This window comes from Sinocyclocheilus grahami, unplaced genomic scaffold (genome assembly GCF_001515645.1).
Source record: "Sinocyclocheilus grahami isolate Dianchi unplaced genomic scaffold, SAMN03320097.WGS_v1.1 scaffold209.1, whole genome shotgun sequence".
Lineage (NCBI taxonomy): Eukaryota > Metazoa > Chordata > Actinopteri > Cypriniformes > Cyprinidae > Sinocyclocheilus > Sinocyclocheilus grahami.
Genome location: NW_015505388.1, coordinates 388,799 through 397,122, shown reverse-complemented (window position 1 = coordinate 397,122; position 8,324 = coordinate 388,799).

Sequence of the window (8,324 nt, the reverse complement as noted above, 5' to 3'; positions counted from 1 at the left end):
TAAACAGGTGTGGAGCTAATTAATCAAAAACCATGGAAACAAACAAGGCAGGAGAAAGGAAACAGAAAACTAAACCAAAACAGATCATAACATAACAGTTTGCCCCCTCCCGGAACGGCAAGTCCTCGTGACGACAAAAGTCCAACAGAGGAGGGAGGGTGGGGGTTCAGGAGGTGGGCGTGGGGCATGGGGCAGGCAATGGAAAGGGAGCATAGTTCATCGTGCCAGGGAGGAGTGGATGGAGGAAGAAGCCAGGGAGGAGCCCGGAGCAGGAGGAGCCAGATGGGAGCCATGGTGGAGATATGGCTGACCCCACTAGGGGGCCGACTGACGGAGACTGAGCTGATGGAAGAGTAGCCCAAGATGGAGCAGAGCAGACGGAGAGCCAGGGTGACACTGAGGATCCGGAGGGCCAAGGCGGAGCTGAAGGCTCAGGCGACCGAGGTGGAGGTGGAGGCAGGGCTCTGGAAGACCGCTGCGGAGCTGGAGCGACTGAGGATGGAGGCAGAGCCGGAGGGAAGGAGGAGCCTGACAGAGCCAGAGGGACGGAGTGATGAGGCGAAGCCAGAAGAGTGGAGTCCCGAGGCGGCGGATGGTCAACGACTGACCAAGGTGGAGCCAGAGGGACAAGGGAGCCCGGTGGAGCTGGTGGGATGATGGGCCATGGTGGAGATGAGGGAGCTATGAGCCTAGGCGGAGCCGATGGGTTGAAGGACCGAGGTGGAATCCAGGGCTCGGAGGCTGGAGACAGGGAATCCTCACGCCAAGGCGGAGCTGGAGACTGGAGGTCCCTAGGCGAATCGGAGCGCCCGATGGCGCTGACTGAAGGTGAGCCGAGGGACTGACAGGCACCAGCGGAGATGGGGCTGAGGAACTGACTGGTCCCTTAAGAGGAGATGGGAGAGGGAGGCTGGGAGGGGACACTGGAGGACAGGAGCTGGACGGAACCAGCGGAGACGTAGGAGAACTGGGCAATGCCTCCCCAAACCAGTCTATTAAATCCACTTTGAAACAGTCCATTAGTTCCTCATAATGTAGTCCAGTGACCAGTTGCAGCTCACCCTCAGCGGCGGGAGTGTGGGCGGGGCTTCCCTCTAAGCCCTCGATCTCCACCAAAACTCCCTTGGGGACGGGCGATGTAGCCGGCTCACGCATCTGGTCAGACAATTCAAGAGGCTCAGGCTCCGGTGCGACGATCGGCTCAGTCGCGGTGGGCTTAGGCTCTCCGTCTGCGGTGGGCTCAGGCATCTGCTCCGTGCAGCGGGATGACGGCTGGCTGGTCTCTGGTTTGTGAGTGGGGCTGGAAATGTCCTCCTCGGCAGGGCAGACGGAGAAATACAGTCCATTTCTCTCCAGAACCCACTCCACGAAAGCGGCGAAATCCTCCTTGGGACCGTTCGCTGGTAGGCGTGCCTTACACCACTCGCTCAGGCTGGTGTGATAGAATATGCAGAGCGAGCGATCCGGGAAGTGTGTAAGGCATGCCAGATCTACAAAGTCCCTGGTATGGTCCTCCAGCGACCGGTCCTGTTGCTCCAGGCAAAGGAGTTGAATGGCTGGGATTGCCATTCCGGAAGAGGGGAGAAACAAAACAAAAAAGAAAGAAAAATGCCACTAATATTACTCACTTTTACGGTCTGCTATTCTGTTACGTAATGGCTATGGAGGTGGAACGAGGAGATGAGGAGACACAGCTTTAAACTCAAAATAGTTCTTTAATCTTTGCTTCGGGGAAATACAGGGCAGACAGACACTCACGTAGCACATAGGGGAATCAACTCAATAGCAGACAAAGGAATGAATAAATAAATAAATTAAGCACTTCTGTTGATATTGAGGTGGGATACAGTCAAGGTTGAGGAAATATTGTGGTAAGGTAAGGTTTAAGGCTGGTTAATGGGTAGGAGTAGACTCAACAGTGTAATTATACAAATGCAGGTATTGTTTTTAATACAAGTACAAGTATAATTGTATAAAATTATTTATTTAAATGTTAGTAGTTAGTGAAACTTCTATATAAAGTTGGTTTAAAAGTCCTGTTTTGGTGTGTGGGTCCAAAATTCCATTTTGACCCTTTTGTTTGATCAGTTAGGATATTGTTCAGGTCTCTTGTCACCTCCTACTGTATATATTTACTTTTTTTTTCAAATAATTGTACTCTGCTGTGCCAGTCTATGCAAAAGTATATCAGTTTTCTATGCAGTTGCACAGGATTGAACTCGGCATGGTATCAACATGTCAATACAGTTCCTCTCCCGTCATGCCATGCTGTCAGGGAATTCGCCGCCTCTAGCTACCGCTGTTATCCCTGCTCCCGTTCTCTGGCGTGGGAATGAGGAGGAGACAGGAGACAGGGAGAGCACAGGAGATGACAGCCACATAAAACACAATCTCAATTTTTGACAATGGGGACATTTCTGAACTGCAGAGAACATGGCGATGAATTTAAACACTTTCATCTCGTTATAATTATTTCCAAGAACAGACATGAAAAGAAGAATCCAAATGTTTTTCTTTTTGTTTATAAATTGAGGAACACAGATACATTGCTGACAATTCTGATGTGTGTGTGTGTGTTTTGGTTAGGTTAGTGGGCTAATGAGTTACCATTTTCTTAAACAAAGAATATTTCAAATTGCAATAAAGTAATAAATCAGTGGAGTGAAACTATTTTAAGATCAACCTTCCATCCAAGTGAATCAATGAGGGTTATTATTGTTAACTAAAAATGTTCCTTTAAATAAACATTAGCAGATCATAATATAAAAACTTTTTTTATTTCAGCTAATCGCAAAGGCAAAATTTCTCATTTTAATTCAGTTTAATGTACTAAAATATTTAAAACTAAAACTCAAATAAAATTAATTAAATGTATAATTAAAATGAAATTAATCAAAAATTTATAGAATTTTAAAATACAATTAATTTAAATGAATTAAAAATAATTAAATAATTTGTTAAAAAAATGCTGGTCCGAATGAACGAATGAATTAAAGAATGAATAAATAATAAATAAGAGGTTTTGTAAAATGGAAACATAAAATAAATCTCATTTTGGAGTAGGATCACATAAATAATAGTTTTGTAAAACAGAATCAAAATAAGTCTCACTTTGGAGTGGTAAGTAAATCTATATCACATTCAGACACGAATGTGGGTATTATTCTGTAAGAGCTACAATAAGAAAATATCTCAAAGCTGCAAAGTCAGCAGCACTATTGCCATTGGTCCATATGAGTTACCAATATTCAATCAGCACCATTTTCTGTATTCACTCTCCTCCACATGCTCTGTACAACTTACTGACCAATGTCTGAAACCCAGCATTGACTGTTATGTGTCATGCTGTGCAGGCCCAAAGCCTGATCAACAAATGAAGAGCGAATAAAAAGCCAACACCAATCAATACTTCCCTTTGTGAAGGACTGGAACGTTCAAGGTATCCATCAGTCTGAAGTAAGCCAATAACTCAGCCTCAGTGGATTGTGGTCTGACAGTGAAATATGACATAATACCATATCTGTGAATCTGATGTTAATTCAGTGTAGGTCCAGCTGTACAATTCCATTTTATATTGTCAGACTGCTCAGTTTAACAGTGTATGCTCAATATACACAAACAATTTCACATGAATACCACAGACGGCTAGGTCTGACATGCCACGGAGATTCCCTCTAGGGATATAATTATAGAAATAAATACAGTGGAGGCTGTAGCTCTTAATAAATGTGTGATTGTTGACAGTCAGGATATAGTTTAACATGCACAGTGAGGGGCTGTGGTGTTGCCTTTCAGATGAAACTCTGTGTGCGAGGCTCCAGGCTAGTCAAAAAATTGCTCTAATGCCCCTGGTCCTGGTTTTTCCACACTCCCATAGACAATGACCTTGTCTATATAAGGACCCTGAGGACCTGAGTTGCATTTCAAAATAGCAACCGATTTTGACCTTGTAGGATAATGAACAAGGATATACAATGTCTGAGATGTCACATCTCTGTTTTCCCAGATCTGAAAGACCATATAGTTTACTGTTTATATAGTTTAGGACCATTAAGGAGCTTATAGCTTCAGACCCCTATAACCACTTTCTTTGAATGATGGCTTGACATATTTTTAAAAAACATTTAACAAGTCCTTATGTTTGAAGGTTTTAATGCTTGACAGACAGATAGACAGAATGATAGGTAAAGCTATAGAATGAACGATAAATAGAATGATAGATATAATGATAAATAGAATGATAGATAGAATGATAGATAAAATGATAGAATGATAGATAGATCAACAGATAGAATGATAGAATGATAAAACAGAGGAGTTGACAGATAGATAGATAGATAGATAGATAGATAGATCTTTTCTAGTTAGAAAATGTGTACGACTTCCATTTATTTTAATTATACTTCCTGTATATACTGTACAGTCATTAAATATATATACATATTATATATAGATCAACAGATAGAACAATAGAATGATAAAACGATAGATAGATAGATAGATATCTTTTCTAATAAGAAAATTTGTACGATTATGTATACTTCCTGTATATACTGTACAGTCATTAATGCTATATACATAACTGCACAAATAAGCAGTGGATTTTGGTTACAGCACTAGAATGGAGGAAAGTTAGAAAGTGTGATCAAGGAAAGCTTTGGGATGTGTTCAATTCAAGTCAATCACAGATGAAGGCAGGAGATAGTCGTTAGGGGACTGAAGCTAAACTAAGCTCCTTAATGGTCTTCAGCTTTGAATGGACTTCTGGGTTCAATTATGACATCAATATTGCATGTTTCAGAACTACTAGATGAGACCCTTACAACCCTCCCAAAAATCAGCCATATGAGTTTGGTGAGAACAAGCTTTGAGGTTTTACATCAGTAGAATATGTAAGAGAGCTTTGTATTAGATGAGATTAGACCTGCCAGCTCCGGCCCCCTTCGTTATAGTAGGTCCCATATAGAAGGGTCGATTGATCAGTTTGTTTAAGGGAATGTAAATAATGAATTCCCTGGGATTAATTGTGGCCTGGTCGGTAATTGCTTTTTTTTTTGTCCGCTGAGAGCCATCATTTCCTCTAAGAGTGCCGCTCTCAGACAGAGAGAAGCAGGACTCATGTTGAGTGGCAGGACGGCATGACTGGGAATACAGAGTATGCAATGCATGTAGATAACGGCATGCCAAAATAAGCACGAAATGCATCAATGAGTCTGCACGCGAATATCGAGAGCCCATTTTAATTTGGGCCGATTGAAGTGGCGCGCACTTGTTTGTTGTTTGGAGTCCATTTCTGTGAGTGTGTCAGCTCTCAACTGGGGCTTGAAAGCACTTTGCCTCATTGAGTGTCGGTTGTGTTTAGACTTCTCCAAACATGTGCAAAGCTAAATTATTTACGCCAAACACACTAATGACAGGGAGGGATCATGTAGAGCAAAGGAAGTGGGTATGAGTGATGATCAGGGACTGGGCCCGTCTGTTTGACTAATGCTCACAACCACACGAGGCCCAGCCTTTCCCCAAGTCTCAGCATTACAACTTGCATGTTCCAAATAGTCACCATCACGCACAGACACATCATGGTCATTCAAAATCGAGGGGGAATGCGGATTTTGAATCCAACTTAACAAAAAGAAAACAATAATAATAATGACACAGTTGGCAATACTATTATTACAGGTGAAGAAAGATATTGTATTATCTGAGAATAAAATGACCTACTTGATTAAGTACTTTAAGTATTTCAAATACTGTCTCTCAAAGTATTTAATTACAAATTACATTAGTTTTTTTTGTCCAGCAAAATACAAATTACAAAATACTCAAAAGTAATTAAATTCTTATTTTAAATATATTTAATTAAAATACTGCCCATCTCTGATTAAACAAATATTAAAAATATACTGTCTTTATGTTGTTTCTACATTAACTTGAAGACTGAATGTGAAATTTTTGTAATATAAAAGCACATTTAAAAACTTTAATGTTAGGTGGTATTAATCGAGATTAATTTCAGAAAAATTTTATTAATTAGTAAATTTTTTTAATCGATTGACAGCTGTAGCTAATCAGCTCATGGGGAAATATGAATAATTAACCATAACTAGTTATAATTAACTATTCATATTTTAGATCCACTGTAGATATTTAGCTGACCACTCAGGGTCAACCGTCTTGTCAATTCTAAGAACAATAATGACACAGTTGGCAATACTATTATTACAGGTGAAGAAAGATATTGTATTATCTGAGAATAAAATGACCTACTTGATTAAGTACTTTAAGTATTTCAAATACTGTCTCTCAAAGTATTTAATTACAAATTACATTAGTTTTTTTTGTCCAGCAAAATACAAATTACAAAATACTCAAAAGTAATTCAATTCTTATTTTAAATATATTTAATTAAAATACTGCCCATCTCTGATTAAACAAATATTAAAAATATACTGTCTTTATGTTGTTTCTACATTAACTTGAAGACTGAATGTGAAATTTTTGTAATATAAAAGCACATTTAAAAACTTTAATGTTAGGTGGTATTAATCGAGATTAATTTCAGAAAAATTTTATTAATTAGTAAATTTTTTTAATCGATTGACAGCGCTAAAATAAATAAATCATCTACACTCCTAATTTAGGACGCAGTTATTGAATTTCCATTGTCTGTTAATGTGGCCAAACTGCAAATTAAGTTTGAAACATTGTCCTTTGATTGTTATTGGGAAAGCAGTGCGAATGATATCGCATCATAATGAATGTTAAACATGTCTTGTAGCCAATTGCAATTACTAATGCATCATATTAGTCTATTATACAATATGTTGTGTTGTTTTCATGTCACTTTTAATGTCATGGCATATTGTTTTCACGACATATCATGTTAGTTCAGAATAAAAATAATAAAAAAGCCCCATGAAAACACAAATCTCACTTACATTAAAGGCACCTTGAAGATAGGGGTCCGCTCCCTGGGGCTTACTTCATGTCTCTTATATTATGCAAAAAATCATTAGGCTAAATTAAAAAGCTGTTTGAGAGTAACCAGATCTTTTAATGAGGCCAAAGAGGGGAAAAAAAGCAACATTAAAACAGAACCCTAGAACAGAAACACAATACAGGCAGAGCGGGCAGCTATCGATTATCACTCGGCCAGGTCACTATCTCACTTTCTCTGGACACTGCTGCTGAGTCCATGAGAGGATGAGAGAGAGGCCAGCTAATATCACGCAATCTGAACAAGGTTCCAGACCTTTTCATTATCAGTCTCATATTATTGATGGTAAGCAGGAGAGGATCGATATTAGCATTCAGCTACCCTGAGGAAAGGAAACAGATGAACAGATAAACAAGGAAAGAGAGATTTATAGATATCAAAAATAGCTTGGATTGGATATCTTATACCCTTTATATCATATTTTATGATTTCATTTCAGGTTTCTTGTGTCAATAACAGCTTTGATTTAGCTTCATATACTAGCCATTTTCACCAGTATATGAAAAGATTGTGGGTTTGCTGTCAAACCTGGCACAATTTACTTTAAATAACAATTAGAGTAATAGTATCTCCTTTTTCCTGTGTCTATCTAGATACACCACAACTGGACAGGCCAAGTAGGCATTGCCGATATGTTAATATTTAAATAGTACAACATTACAATAGTTATTGCCAGTTTTTATGCATTTCAGACAGACTGTCTGTGCATTAGCTGTCTGGACTTTCAGTGACTCTTTTTGTACGTACAGTTTAATACCAAGTTACTGCCTTTATGAGTGAATCAATAATTCAGTGAACCAATTTGTTCAAAAACGCTGATTGATTAATTAGATTAAAAGTCAGTGGGCCTGTCCTGTTTTACATCATGTTTAACACTCTGCAATACACTCTAACAAGGCCTGATCAGCGACCTTGCACAGTGTCTGTGCGAGAAGGCTCACTGGGGGAAACGCATATTTGCGTAGGCCCCGAGGCCAGCTGCACGCCAGTGCGTCCATGCCAAGGGTCCCCTCGACCAGGGAGTAAAACAACTGGCAATGGGACGTGTCTGGGGAGGCAAACAGGTCTACCTGAGCGTCCCCAAAGCGCCTCCAAATCAGCTGGACTGTCTCGGGGTGGAGTCGCACCATTCTCCCGGAAGGGCGGGCTGACGTGAGAGTTCGTCGGCTGTACGATTGAGCTTGCCTGGGATGTGAATGGTGCCAAGTGACCTCAGATGCTTCTGACTCCAGAGGAGGAGATGGCGGGCGAGTTGCGATAAGCGACGGGAGTGCAGACCACCTTGTCGGTTGATGTACGCAACGGTCGCTGTGTTGTCCGTGCGGAC